General features: G+C 40.7%; 1 pseudogene across 1 annotated transcript in view; it reads right to left on the bottom strand.

The window, feature by feature from the left end:
• LOC309824134 (ras and EF-hand domain-containing protein-like) overlaps window positions 1-15490 on the bottom strand; it is a 51309-nt pseudogene that overhangs the window by 24650 nt on the left and 11169 nt on the right. Inside the window, exon 3 of the transcript in view lies at window positions 5215-5309. The product of the transcript in view is annotated as a ras and EF-hand domain-containing protein-like (transcript). The remainder of the gene's footprint in view (window positions 1-5214; window positions 5310-15490) is intronic.

The following is a 15490-nucleotide window of genomic DNA, read 5'->3' as shown; positions in this document are numbered from 1 at the left end:
AACCATAATTCAAAAAGAGACATGTACCACAATGTTCATTGCAGCACTATTTACAATAGCCAGGACATGGAAGCAACCTAAGTGTCCATCAACAGATGAATGGATAAAGAAGATGTGGCAGGAATAAAGACGCAGAAGTAGAGAATGGACTTGAGGACACGGGGAGGGGAAAGGGGAAGCTGGGATGAAGTGAGAGAGTAGCACTGACTTATATACACTACCAAATGTAAAATAGATAGCTAGTGGGAAGCAGCTGCATAGCACAGGGAGATCAGCTCGGTGCTTTGTGACCACCTAGAGGGGTGATAGGGAGGGTGGGAGGGAGACGCATGAGGGAGGGGATATGGGGATATATGTATACATATAGCTGATTCACTTTGTTATACAGCAGAAACTAACACAAAATTGTAAAGCAATTATACTCCAATAAAGATGTTAAAAAAGAAAAAACAAGGGCTTCCCTGGTGGCACAGTGGTTAAGAGTCCGCCTGCCAATGCAGGGGACGCGGGTTTGAGCCCTGGTCCAGAAAGATCCCTCGTGCCACAGAGCAACTAAGCCCGTGTGCCACAGCTACTGAGCCTGCGCTCTACAGCCTGTGAGCCACCACTGCTGAGCCTGTGTACCACAGCTACTGAAGCCCAAGCACCTACAGCCCGTGCTCCGCAACAAGAGAAGCCACCGCAATGAGAAGCCCACACACTGCAATGAAGAGTGGTCCCTGCTTGCCACCACTAGAGAAAGCCTGTGTGTAGCAACAAAGACCCAACCTAGCCAAAAATAAATAAGTAAATAAATTTATGAAAAAAAATAATAAAATAAAAGTAAACTATTCTTATCTGCCCAAAGAGTATTTTCATTACAATATGTAAAAATATAAAATAAGTTATATTTTTGCTAGAGTTCTTAGAAAAACGACGAAACTAAAACAAATATACAAGATAAAATCCAGTAAGGCCACAAAAGCAATAAAATTAAATTTACAAGATGATTTTAAGTTTTTTTTAAAAATTGTTATTGAAGTATAGTTGATATATATTATATAAATGACAGGTATGCAATATAGTGATTCACAATTTTTAAAGGTTATACTCCATTTATAGTTATTGTAAAATACTGGCGATATTCTCCATGTTGTACAATATATCCTTATAGCTTATTTTATGCCTAATAGTTTGTACCTTTTAATCTCCTATCCCTATATTGCCCCTCCCCACTTCCTTCTCCCCACTGGTAACCACTAGTTTGTTCTTTATATCTGTGAGTCTGCTTCTTTTTGTTATACCCACTAGTTTGTTGTATTTTTTGGATTCTACATATAAGTGATATCATATAGTATTTGTCTTTCTCTGTATGACTTATTTCACTTAGCATAATGCCCTCCAAATCCATCCATGTTGCCGCAAATAGCACAATTTTATTCGTTTTTATGGCTGAGTAGTATTCCATTGTATGTATAGACAACATCTTCTTTATCCTTCCTTCTTTGATGGACACTTAGGTTGTTTCCATATCTTGGCAATTGTAAGTAATGCTGCTGTGAACACTGGGTGCATGTATCTTTTCGAATTAGTGTTTTTGTTTTTTTCTGATATATACCCAGGAGTGGAATTGCTGGGTCATATGGTAGTTTTAGTTTTTGAGAAACCTCCATACAGTTTTCCAGAATGGCTGCACCAATTTACATTCCCACCAACAATGTATGAGGGTTCCCTTTTCTCTACATCCTCACCAACATTTGTTATTTGTGGTCTTTTTGATGACAGCCATTCTGACAGGTGATATCTCATTGTGGTTTTGATTTGCATTTCCCTGATGATTACCAATGTTGAGCATCTTTTCATGGGCCTGTTGACCGTCTACATTTCCTCTTTGGAAAAATGTCTATTCAGTTCTTCTGCCCATTTTTTACTCAGGTTGTTTGTTTTTTTGATGTTGAGTTATATGAGCTGTTTATATATGTTGGATATTAACCCTTTATGAGTCATACTATTTGCAAATATTTTCTCCCATTCAGTAAGTTGTCTTTTCGTTTTGTTTATGGTTTCCTTTGCTGTGCAAAAGGTTTTAAGTTTAATTGTTTCTTAAAAACAAAAAGGAAGGAAGAAAATAATCATTGGAGGCTTGCAGTTCAATACGGTGGACAGAATACATGAATTTGTCTTCTTTCCCTTTTGAGACCTCATTAATATGAAATTCCAAAGGAAATAAGCCAATAAAAGTTAAAAGACATGGTGTAGGAAGGGGAAGCTGGGGCGAAGTGAGAGAGTAGCATGGACATATATACACTACGGAATGTAAAATAGTTAGCTAGTGGGAAGCAGCAGCACAGCACAGGGAGATCAGCTCAATGCTTTGTGACCACCTAGAGGGGTGGGATAGGGAGGATGGGAGGGAGGCTCAAAAGGGAGGGGATATGGGGACATGTATATGCATATGGCTGATTCACTCTGGTGTACAACAGAAACTAACACAGTACTGTGAAGCAATTATACTCCAATAAAGATCTATTTTTAAAAAATTAAAAGAATGGAAGAGGGGCCCATCAGCAGTAAAGTGATTTAAACACATTGCTGGAAAAAGGAAACTGGATGGTAATGTGCTGACAAAGAGAAGAGAGTTGGGGAAAAAGGAGGTCCAGAAGATGTGTGTTGAAGGTCCTACTGTAGAACAAAGAAGAGACAACTGGTCATGCAGAACCCCAGAGAGTGAGAAGGGGGGCTGAAAATAGAGGTTAAAATTGTATACTAAGGCACACTGCCTCTCAAGCCCATAGCTGCTCTTACTCTAGGAAAGAAGAGCAGATAAGCCAGAGCTGATTCCAAATGCAACAAGACAGGGTTTGTCTTTTTAAAAATAACTGAATGATTCCCAAAAGGAAAGCTAAGGCTTCTCTCTAAACATCCATACCCCATGCACCTAGTAATCGGGGTCCCCTGTCTGACAGCCAGCTTCACACACAGAGCTCCAAGGAAGACCATCTCTCAGAGGAGATGCCTTGAGGTAAACAGATCTACTTGCTACATCAGCTACCTAAAATGATCTGAAATTCCAAGATGACATCTGGGTAGCAAGTTTAAAAAGCAATCAGTCCAATAAGAATAGAAATTTCCTGGACTCCAAAATTAGTACTTTCAAGGAGAAAAAAACGAATTCCATGCACTGCAAAGAATAAGTAAGTTGCAAGGTATCAGTGATATCATGAAGATGGCAGTTTCTTTTTACAAGAAACGAAAAACTCAACCAGAGAATCCAAGAGAAATAAGCAATTTTACAAGAAAGTCATGAACCAAACACAAAACCAATTAAGAGGTAGCAAAACTTGGAACTGGCAGTACATAAAGGGGATTCATCTGACCACAAAGCTGGGAACCTTCTCTTTTGAGTGGCATAGGAATAATGACTGGAGAGAAAGAAATGAGTTTCTCAGAACCAGTGGCATAAGGTGTTGACAATTATACTAAATTGGCAAACTTCTGTATAGTTCTTTACAGCCTTTAACATGCTCTCCCATAAATCATCTCCTACTCTCTTACAGGATAACCCTAAGAGGCAGGCAGGAAGTCTGGTGTAAATGTGAAAGCACCACCCGTGTAAAGACAGAAAGACAACCCATTGCTTATTAGCTGAGTGACTTTGAACAAGTTATTAAACCTGGAACTCATTGTTCCCATCCATAAAAGTGGGGAATTTGCACTTTCCTCAGAGAAAGTTTGAGAATTGAATTTTTTTTAATTATGAAAAAGAGCTTCATAAACTACAAAATCAATAAAATGTTAGTTATTAGGGTGACAGGACAGTTTATTATTAATCCCCATTTACAGATGAGAAGCTAATGATCAAAATGAGGAAGTCAACTGTCCCATGTATTACAGGCAGAAATTGGCAGGTCTTGATAAGGACTCAGGTCTCGTCACTACTGACTCTCACTGTTCAGGGCCTGTTTGGTCTTCATCATATGCTGTATCAGGGCAAGAAACTCTGTCTCTTTTTGCAAACATTCTCTTAGTCTAAGATTTGGGATGACATGGAAATAAGTAAAGACAGTGGCTAGGAGAATCTGTGACTCTAGCATAAAGCAAAGGATTGGTCCATTCAAATTCTGTAATAAAAGCTTAGTATGTATGGTCTAATGACCTGTGGAAATCAAATATAAGGTTGACATTGATAATAATTTTCCAAAAAGGATATGGGGAGAATTCTTAATAATTCAGAGGTTTAAATAGCAATAACCCACAAAATGCAGTTAACTGTCAATCTCATTCAGTATAAATACTGGAAGAAGCATTAAAGGTTATCATATGAACAATCAGAGAAGCAAAGTGGTGTGCCCAAATTGCACAATGCCACTTTCATGGATGATTATTTTTTAAGCACCCGTTTTCATTTTAGCTAAGATAATTCCATTAGTTATGGAGACCATCCACATGCAGGAGGTGAATCCAGTACTGTGCTGGAGACAATGTGTACCAGCAGGTGAGAGGCTATTTATTTTAAGCATCTCTTCCCAAACTCTGTATTCAGTGATGTTGACTTGGGAGCGTGAAATTGGTAACGGCAGGAGTATTTATACCATGGAAATCGTCAAGTGCTACAAATCCCTCCTTCCCTTCCTCCCCTCTCCAGAGCCTGTTGTTATTAAACATCTACCAGCACAGCAGAGTGAAACAGACCCTACTCATTTTAGAAACCAAATAGAGCAAAGGCCAAAACCAATCACACCTTTGCTTTCACTTCAGCAGGTTCTCTCCTACTTCTTGCTCATCAGGGATCCTCTAGATCTGGAACTTTCCACAGAGAAGAGAAATATTCATTTCATTTAATAAACCTTCAATGAATACATGTACCTTGTAGTAAGCTGGGTGTAGGGCTGCATGACAAGGAAAGACCATTTCCCTACTGTCATAAGCAGACCCGGGACTTGAGGGCCCTTGGTTGGTAAAGACCAAGGAAAGAAAACTGAGGTTTGATGGACAAGTGTTCAGGGGATCAGAAATATTTATTAGATCTAAGCAAAAGATAAGCTGCCCTTAGAAACAGAAACAGAAATGAGGTGCCTTAAAAAAAAATTTTTTTTTTGCCAAGGAGTCCAATTTGATTCTGAAATCTGAGCCATCTGCTGCTTCAATATGATTCCATATATTTTTAGTTGCTAATAATTTAGACACACTGAGATACTGATGGTATCCCTCAAAGTCCAGCTGCCACATACCTACCTTTCTGAGTTTCTTTATTGTCACTGTAGATCTCCCACTTCTGTTTCACGCTGAAGTCTGAGGTCACTGAGGGCTTCCTCAGCTTTGCATTTTTCCTGAAAGAAAAAAAAAAAGAAAGATTTTGTTCACTTAAATAGGTTCTTCAAAATCCTGTGGGTGAGAAACATTTTGCGTCAAAAAGGCTGATCCCAAGTCTCCTACAGAGATGGTGAGAAGAGATAAGGGGAGTAACCAAACTTTAGATGCCCAGTACTTCCATAATGGAAACCTACAAGAGTGAAAGAATTGAGGAATCTCGCAACCTACTTATACACGTCACCTGGGGTGACACCTCTATGACCACTACTCAATTGTGATAAGAGGGCTGTAACACATCAATTAACTAGCTAATTAATTACTGTTGTGTTTAATTAAAAGCTACTGGCACAGCCAAGGGCCCCAGTGCTTGCCTGAATCCTATCATGTCATCAGGACTCAGGAAGTCCTGGTGGGTTTACTGTTTTTCCAAGCGCTTACACCTTATCTAAATTCAAATCACATCACCTGCAAATTTCTATGCACGTGCTGCCCCTTATGCTGGTATTTCTCATATGTGTCACCCCTGGTGCAGAGAATGGCAGAAGGGCACCCCAGGAGGTCAGGGGCTGAAGCTCTCATGAGTCCAGATAACTTGGAATTTTTTTTCTCTTAACACATTATGGAAATTTATATCCTATGTGCAGTATTCAAATAAAGTTTTAAGTTTATAACTACTGGAATTGAGTGTAACAAGGCCTAAATAAATGGAGAATATACCAGGTTTGTTCATTATTTATTATTAAGATGCCAATTCTTCCCCAATTGATCTTTAGATGCAATTGAAGTCCAAGCAAACCCCCAGCAGGGGACTTCCCTGGTGGTCCAGTGGGTAGGACTCCAAGCTCCCAATGCAGGGGGCCCAGGTTCGATCCCTGGCCAGGGAACTAGATTCCACATGCATGCCGCAACTAAGACCTGGCACAGCCTAAATAAATAAATAATAAATAAATAAATATTAAAAAGAAAGAAACCCAGCAGGCTTTGTTTTTTAGTTTTGGGGGTTGTTGTTTTTTGGGGTATTTTTAGAAACTGACAACGTGATTCTATGGAAATTAGAGGACTTAAAATAGCCAGGACAACTTCGAGAAATAAAAAAGTTGAAGAACTAACACTACCTGATTTTAAGACTTATCATAAAGCAATGGTCATCAAGACAATGTAACACTGGCATAAAGATAGACAACTCAATCAATGTAACAGAGCAGAGAGCTCAGAAATAAACCCAACACGAATACAGGAAGCTGATTTTGGACAAAGTGCAAAAGCAATCCAGCAGAGATAGTCTTTTCAACAAATGGGCTGAAACAATTAGATATGCACGTGCAAAAAAATGAACTTTGATCCATACCTTGCAAAATGGATCCTAAATGTGAAACTTAAAACAATAAAACTTAATAGAAGAAACATAGGAGAAAATCTTTGCAAACTTGGGGTAGGCAAAGATTTCTTAAACACCAAAAGCATGATTTGTGAAAGAAAAAATGGACAAATTGGACTTCATCAAAATAAAACATTTCTACTCTTCAAAGACACTGTCAAATTAGTTCCGCTCATTTTATTCACAAGAAAATTCTGGTTTGGAGAACCATTTCTATGGCCACTCTACTCTCCTATCTCATTTCCTTCAAACGTCCCATCTTCTAAATCCTCTTATGTTCTCACTGTCCTCAAATATTTTGCACAGCACCCAACACATAATACATAAATTTTCAACAGAGGAGACAAATATATTATCTTGGTTGACTTCACATCATCCCATCCCTTAACTACTTTTTTTTTCAATTTTTGAGACTGAAGAGCTGGGAAACAGCTTTATCCCTCCCTAGTCAAAGTATATATATATATATATATATATTTTTTTTTTTTTTTTTTTTTTTTTTGCGGTACGCGGGCCTCTCACTGTTGTGGCCTCTCCCGTTGCAGAGCACAGGCTCCGGACGCGCAGGCTCAGCGGCCGTGGCTCACGGGCCCAGCCGCTCCGCAGCATGTGGGATCTTCCCGGACCGGGGCATGAACCCGTGTCCCCTGCATCAGCAGGCGGACTCTCAACCACTGCACCACCAGGGAAGCCCCTCAAAGTATATTTTAATATCAGTCTCTGATCAAAACCAAAACTCTTTGCATTTCCTATCTAGAAATCAAACCCTGCACATCAGTCAAGTCTCTCCCAAAAGTCACCTGTTCCATGAGGCCTGCCTGCCTGCCCTGATTCAACAAGAAATCCCTTCCCCTGCCACATTTTATCTGAAGCTCTGTGTACTGAGTTTTCTGTGGATGTTTATCTTCCCAGTTACCCTATCAGTCTCCATACCCCCTGCAGCACCCAGAGATCTGACCAGCAACAGATCCTGCATTAATGAACAAATGAGGTCGGAGCCCAGGGAAGAAGGACACAGTGGGAGGTGAAGTGAAGAAGGCGGCGTTTTGTACTGGATCTGAGGCAGGTGAAGGACTCTGCTGCAGGGAGGGTAAAGAACACAGTGGTGAGGAAGGAGCAGGGGACCCTTGCCGGGCACAGGGTCAGGAAGGAGACAAACGATGGGAAATCTGATTGACAAGCTGAAAAGGGTCAATCCCCTTCTGAACACAGTGAGAAAGGAGAGATTCTAGAAAGCACAACACATTGCATCTGAAATCTACAGGCAAGAGCATACGCTCCACTTCAACCTGCTGGTTGCCTTCTCCTTCATTTTTCCTTCTCCTTTTACATTGTTTCGAATGGGGGAGGTGCCCAATATTTCCTATATAAACTACACTAAGAAAGCTGAAAAGACTAAAAACGTATCAGCTGGAGAAACTGTCTGTCCTGCAGGGATCTGTAACTAATATTTCTGATATGCAGAGATCCCTTCGTTTTCTTCCACCTCAGATTTGTGTTTTTATGGGTCGAGGTTACTGAAATCGGAACTCTGGCTGAATGGCGAAAACAATGTTGTGAATCCTAAATATATTTCAATAACAAACTAGGATGCATTTTTAACAAAAGAATATTTATGTTTAAGTTTATAAACATTATTATATGTATGTAAGTCCCCACAAATTAAGTCACGTGATTATGTAGATGAAAATGGACTTAAAATCCTGCGTAACATAGATTACCCACCACCAGCTTCTACAGAAGGTAAGGACTTGCTTGTCTTTCTAAATCTCCCAATGACGTCTTAATGTACCATAGAATCATGAGTACCAGTAAAGAGCTCATTTCCTCTCCTAAAATTAGAATATTCTGGGATATAAGTACATTCTATCTGTTCACTCAGCAGCAAATGTATTTCTTGAATTCATATTTAATATATATTGAACACCTACTACTAACTATTGCATGATTGGCATTTAACTATATTATTATTGATATTGTGGAAGAATAACTGTTGGGTGCATACGCTATAGCCGAATTTTCTTCAACAGTTAAATCTTGACCTTACACTTGAGTATATATGATACTGGCAAGAAAATCTGTTGGAGATTGTGTACAACCTGCTCTGGCCTTCTTAAAAGTCTTTCTCAAAGGTTACAAGAGTTTGCTCTGAAAAATCATGTAATTAAATGAGAATTTCTTTTCTATGATGTCTTTGAACTATCTTAAAACTATCTGTACACATGTAGAGTTTGTTTAGTTACTATACAAAAAACATTTCACAAAAAGAAGTCTTTGATCTACTTTTAATTGAAAAATCATTGATTTTTACCTACCTACCCTGCTACCTAACCTTCAAACACAAAGATAAACCAATAATCGTTTTCCAGTCTCTCTGTTTTATGCAGATAGACCAAAAAATATCAAACTAAAGCAAAATTATAGAGATTTTCTTACAAATTTTCTTCAACACATTTCCCCTTTAAAACAAAATGTTGTTGACATCTTCAATTTCAACATTTCAACAGTTAAAACCCTTTGAGACATCATCTCATTCAATGATGCCTGGGGTGTATTTTCCACATGGTAGAAGTTTCCTGAGATACTCTCCACTTCATTGCTTCCCCAGAAACCTGCAGGAAATTTTAATTACTTTTTCATTTGATTTTCTAAAGAACCGAAGGGTGATTTTCTGGAATGTGCTTTTAAAAAGAAGGTAGCCGGGGCTTCCCTGGTGGCGCAGTGGTTGAGAGTCCGCCTGCCGATGCAGGGGATGCGGGTTCATGCCCCGGTCCGGGAGGATCCCACATGCCCCGGAGCGGCTGGGCCCGTGAGCCATGGCCGCTGGGCCTGCGCGTCCGGAGCCTGTGCTCCGCAACGGGAGAGGCCGCAGCAGTGAGAGGCCCACGTACCGCAAAACAAAAAAAAAAACAAAAAAAAAACAACAAAAAAAAAGAAGGTAGCCAAAAATCCTATTAAAATCTTTTTCACACTATACCAGGATCATTTGCCCTGAAAACTAGTCCACTTTTGTGCTCCCAGAGCTACAGCCCACTAAAAGAGCAAACAACCTTCAGATCTGCAAACACTATCTCCTGAAGGAATCTGACCTCAACCCCTCAGGAGATCCAAGAAAAGAAAAGTCAGTCTTTGGGACTTCCCTGGTTGCGCAGTGGTTAAGACTCCACGCTTCCAACGCATGAGGGCCCAGGTTTGATCCCTGGTCAGGGAATTAGATCCCACATGCATACCGCAGCTAAGAGTTTGCATGCCACAACCAAGACCCAGCGCAACCAAATACATAAATTAATTAATTAATAACAACAAAAAAAGTCAGTCTTCTCTTAATTGAGTCACCACTTAACTCACTGGCTCATCAGATAAGGAAAAAGCAATTTCAGTCAGCTGTGTATTTACATTTATCTCAATTTACATTTTTCATCCCAGAACTTCACTGGTTTCCAGTTCTGGTTCCCTGAGGTATGAGCTACCCTCTCTCACCTGTGTGGATAACATCCCTTTTGGGCAGTACAACTGGCTTAAAAGCTACTAAACAAAACAGAAATACATGCTGAATGGCTTCTTTAAATGCAAGTGGTACTAAAGAAGGAGCCATAATAAAGTTATTACAATAATCTGCTTGAGTGGACAAGGAGAACCCACAAAGCAGCAGTATCTGTTTACCTCCATGTACAGTTTTTGTAGCATTTTCCCAAGACTCAAAAAGAAAAAGCATTAAAGATAATCTCAATGACCAACCATTGGGCTGGGAGCCGAAGACACAGGTGCAAGCCCACATCTTGCTTATGGCTTCATATCAGCATAAGACTATGCCCACTCTTGGCTAGACGCTACTTCTCACATGTATTCATAATATTATATATCCATGTTTTGTGTTTACCTTTCTAAATGACATAATTTCTACAAAGATAATTTAGAACTACAGTGTCTGCTTTGGGGAACGTTCAAAATGAACAAAAGGGGGAAAGGAGTTAAAATATACATAAAAACAGAAAAGGAATAAAACTGCAAAAAATACCAATTTCAAAATGATGGCAGCACTCCAGTCATCTGAAACTCACATATCTGGCACCATGAAGAATCCAAAAGAAGACTGAAAGTCAGGAAAGGATGAACAGCACCCTGTGAGACACCCCTCCTTGGCACAGGACTACATTCAAGGGGGTTTAACACTCAATTCTAGTATATCTGATCATTTTGCTTTCTGAGTCTTCAGCAAACGAAGGTACTCAGGAAGGAAGGAAGAAAGAACCAACAATAGTAAATTGTAACCTGGCAGCCTGACAGCAAAAACAGAAAATGCACACAGGAACTCAAAAAGCCAAGCTGAACTACCACCCCCCAAATCCTGAGGATATCACTATACTACAGTCCAGGATGAAACTCAGCTTCATAATGATGACCCTGAGTTAGCAAGGAAAGCTGAAGGTATTTTGCAAACAGTTATTAAAAGCAAGGCACTGGGGGACTCCATATGCTTACCAAAAGACATGTGACAGACCGCCCATGGCAGCATTCTATGTGACAGCCACAAAGTAGAAAGTACCCAAATGGCCATTAATAGTAAAATGGATAAATGAATTGTGATATCTTCACACAGTGAATACTCTACAGCAATGGAAATGACAGATCTACAACAACAAGCTCACAAGCATAATGTTGAGTGCAAGAAGCCAAACCCATGGAGTAAGGAAAAGAGCAGGCAAGAGATCGTGCCTGGGGGGTCAGGGAGGGGCTGTAGTGACTGGTTGGAAGGGAGCACGGGAGCTTCTAAGTAACATGCTGTTTCCTGACCTGGATGCTGAATACACGAGCATTCCATCGGGAAAGATTCAGCAAGCTGTACACCAAGCTCTGTGCCCTTTTCTGTATGTGTATTTGTCTCTGAAGAACACATTCACAAAATATTACACAGTATACTTGATGAAGTATAAATTTCTTGTCTTCGTGGTAAATCCAATCATGAACACTTCACAATTCAGATTTCAAGTAACCAGAGGCAACCCCAGGCAAAATTTGAAGCACATGATGTTTATCTTTCCTCCCTCAGTTCCACATTCTCTTTCTGGGGCTTTTCTATCTTTTGAAAAGCAACTCCCAACCAAGTGTGGTCACACACCACGCTCTCCCCGTTTCTCATTTCCTCAGCAGAGTTTAATACACACACAAATCTCCCAGGGATCCCGTTAAAATGCAGATGCCTCAGTAGGTCTGTGGTGGGACCTAGAGCCCGCAGGTCTAGAAAAACTCCCAGGTGTGGCCAATGCTGCTTGAGTGAGGCCTCGAGCTGCAGAGCCTGAGCAAAGACGTGATTTAAAACCTGTGCCTGCCAAGCTCCTGGGTGCTGAGGAATGCCTCATTCCGGGAATATGAGCATGGAAGTTTTAGGACCCATATCTGGTGGAACACTCTTGGCTTCCCAAAGCCTCTCAAATTGCGTCCCTATTAGCTCTACCAACTCAGGGACAAAAACTAGTAGTTGGGGACAGTAAAGTAAAAACCTGCTCCTACTCTAGGGAGTTTTGCTCCGTTTCTCATTAAAACTTCACCTTTGGACTTGTTAGCATAGTGCCTTTCCCGTAGCACTTACAGGAGGGAGGGAGGGAGGGAGAAGAAGGGAAAGAAAGAAAGGAAGTGAGCAAGCAAGCAGTTAGTTTGCCTGGGAAAGTGCAGCAATGGAAAGTGCTGGTGTGACTTGCCAGATGGCTCAGAGGCTGCTTAGATCCAAGATGTCTCTTCCATGAGGGGCTCAGTTTGCAGTTACGAATATTTTCATGAAGAGTGAGGTTGTAGGGTGAGAATGGAGGGGTAGACACCAGGGTGAGTAAGCCCTCTTCTCCCAGGGCATCTCAGAGCCATGAATACAGATAGGACAAGCCTTTTACTGGCAGATAGAAAAATGTTAGTAACTTTAAAGCCTCCCCAGAAACTTGGTATGTGGTTTTCAAGTGTTTAGGCATTTGGAAGGGGTACAAGGGGAATATAACATATGTATAGGGATTTTTCCCAGATTCAAATAAATATATGAAAATTTTCTGGTGTGTATTTTATAAGATGGAAGCAATTAAAAAAAAAAAAAAGAAAGAAATGCTCTCTGATCTCTCCAAAACATTCCCGTAATATAGGGAATCTCGAAAGTAGAGTATCTGAAAAACATTTTATTTAGTAGCTGCAATGGTTAATTTTACGTGTCGACCTGGCTGGGCTGCAGTGCTTACGTATTTGGTTGTACGTGTCTGGACGGTGCTGTGAAGGTCTTTTGTACATGAGATTAATAAAGCAGATTACCCTCCATAATGTGGGCAGGCCTCTTCCAGTGAGCTGAAGACCTTTAAATGAAAACTGATCATCCCCAAGGAAGAGGGAATTTTGCCAGCCCACTGCCTTCCCTGAGTCTCCGCCTACCGGCCCAGCCTGCAGATTTCAGACTTGCCAGCCTCCACAATTGTGTGAGCTAACTCCTTAAAATAAATCCACCCCCAGCCCCCGCCTCTATACACACACACACACACACACACACACACACATATTCACATCTTACTGGTTCTGTTTCTCTGGAGAACCCTAACATAATGGGTTATGTCATTGTACTTTCGTTGGAGTTAATCACATAAACAAATACACCAGCTTCACAGTGAATATATGTTAGCACTGCTTAAAAGAGTTGAGTAAGATTATTCAGCTTACTTGGTTGAATAAGTTGAACTCAAGAAGAACTGAATTCTTATTCAGCTGCTGAATGAGAACTTTAATTTTAAATATCATTCAACAGAATAGGTCACTTTTTAAGGGCCCAAATGCTCACATAATATAACATTTTAATTCTCACAGGGCTCATTAGGATTGTAACAGCCTGTCTACTAGATCAGAGGACTTCTGTGGACAGATTTTATTAATCCAAAGACAGCTTATTCACTGAAATCTTTTAGGAGAGAGGCAATACATTATCTTTTTAGACCAATATAAAACCTCCAGATCTGTACACATGGAATCAATCTAACGCTCATTTCTGGCTCGGTGCCTTCCTTTAGCCTCCCATGAATTTGTACTCAAGACTAGGACTGCTCAGACAGAGTACATGTTCCTAGAGCATCAATTAGCTCGTCCCCTAGGTCAATAGGTGAGAGATGCAGAAGTGGAAGTTGCATTTCCCAGCATGTCAGTGCTCTGCGCCCAAGTAACAGCCACCCAACGCAAGCCTATTACCGCCACTGAAGGCAGCCGGCTGCAAGTGAACCCAGTGCTAGGCACACTGCCCACTCCCCGGGGACTTCTTCCCGACACAGACATTCCACATGCTTTGTGTTTGTTCATTTTGTCCTTGTTCCCGTAACTTGGCAGCCACAACCCATATACCTCCATCCATCAAGTTACCTTCACCGTAAAAAGATAAATAAATAAACTGCAAAATCCTATATTTTCACTGTTTAAAACATCTACAGTTTATCCTGGACTGGTATTCTGGACTGCTGCATGTCTCTGTCTATTAAGAATGTAACGTAGGGTTTTTTTTATTGTGCTTATATCTTATTAGGATTGCTACTGTTTTTGAGTATTCTGGTTGCAAAGCTGTACAGATAGGGAGAGGTCGGCCCCATTCCTACTTTTTTTTATATATGTCTTGTGTGTGTTTGCAGAATATTAGGTTTTTCTGGAATGCACATACTACGTTAGAGCAAAAATGCATGCGCTATAATTCATTCATTAACATCCCCAAGCTACTCATATCTGCCAGACTGAAGTACAGGCTATGCCAACAGATCCCCAAGGAGGAAAAGAAAAAGTATTTGCATCACCAACACTAACACTAGTTTACGGCATGTCTGTCAGAAAACATGACATACAAATGTCCTAAAACACGGATTTTCTAAGCAAATGTCAGTTGACTCCTCAGAAATTCTTCTGCCTCAGCCAGAGCAGACTGTAACTCTGCTCTATAGGAGCAAGAATTACAACGTGACTGTGTCACATCAGGGGATGAACTGTGCGGCCAGCACGCCTAAGGAGATGGGCAAGAAGCCAGCACATGCTGCCTCAACCCCCTGACCCTCCACCTCAGGACCAGGCAGCCACAGGTGGCTCACAGCAGGGGAGACTTCCACCACTGCATTCAGGTTTCAAAATGAATAACTCACTTGCACTTTTTTGTTTTCTAGCCAGACATTAAAACAAACAAGCAAACAAAAACACTCTAGGTCAGAGATACCATTATGACAAAATGGCCACTTGAGCGTGCTCCATAACTGTGTAGTTGTAAGTGATCACAAGAGGGTATCATGGCTGAACATTCCCCAGAATGTCCCCCCAAAATTTTTAAAAATTGAAATTAAAAAAAAAAAAGAAATTGAAGAGAGTGGTTGCTACCAGTGTGGGGCGGTGGCAGGGGGCGGGGATGGAGCTCTCAGAAACTCTTTAACTGGAGTATTTCTGCCTGGTCACCTGAAAAGGACAGGTATGAGTACATTTAAGGGGAAACTCCTGACGGAGCCTGTATTTGGGGCTGACAAAAATTACAAGACACAGAGCTTTTGTAGCTATCCAAATTTCTTATCTCTATAAAAAAGAAATTTCATATTTCCATAGTTTTTCTTTTCTTGTGGTTAAGAAACATATAACATGAAATCGACCTTCTTGACAAACTTGTAAGTGTGCGGTACTGTCACCTACATGCACACTGTTGCAGAGCAGATCTCTAGAGCTTGTTCACGTCGAACGACTGAAACTCTCTAACCCACGGAACAGCGACTCTTCATTTCCCAATCCCCCAACCCCTGCCAACCACCATTCTACTTTCTAAGAGCTGGCTATTTTGATACCTCA

Source organism: Grampus griseus (assembly GCF_964374135.1).
Source record: "Grampus griseus genome assembly, chromosome: 6".
NCBI classification, from domain to species: Eukaryota; Metazoa; Chordata; class Mammalia; order Artiodactyla; family Delphinidae; genus Grampus; species Grampus griseus.
The sequence above is the reverse complement of the archived record's forward strand: the minus strand, read 5'-3'. Positions and strand labels throughout refer to the sequence as shown.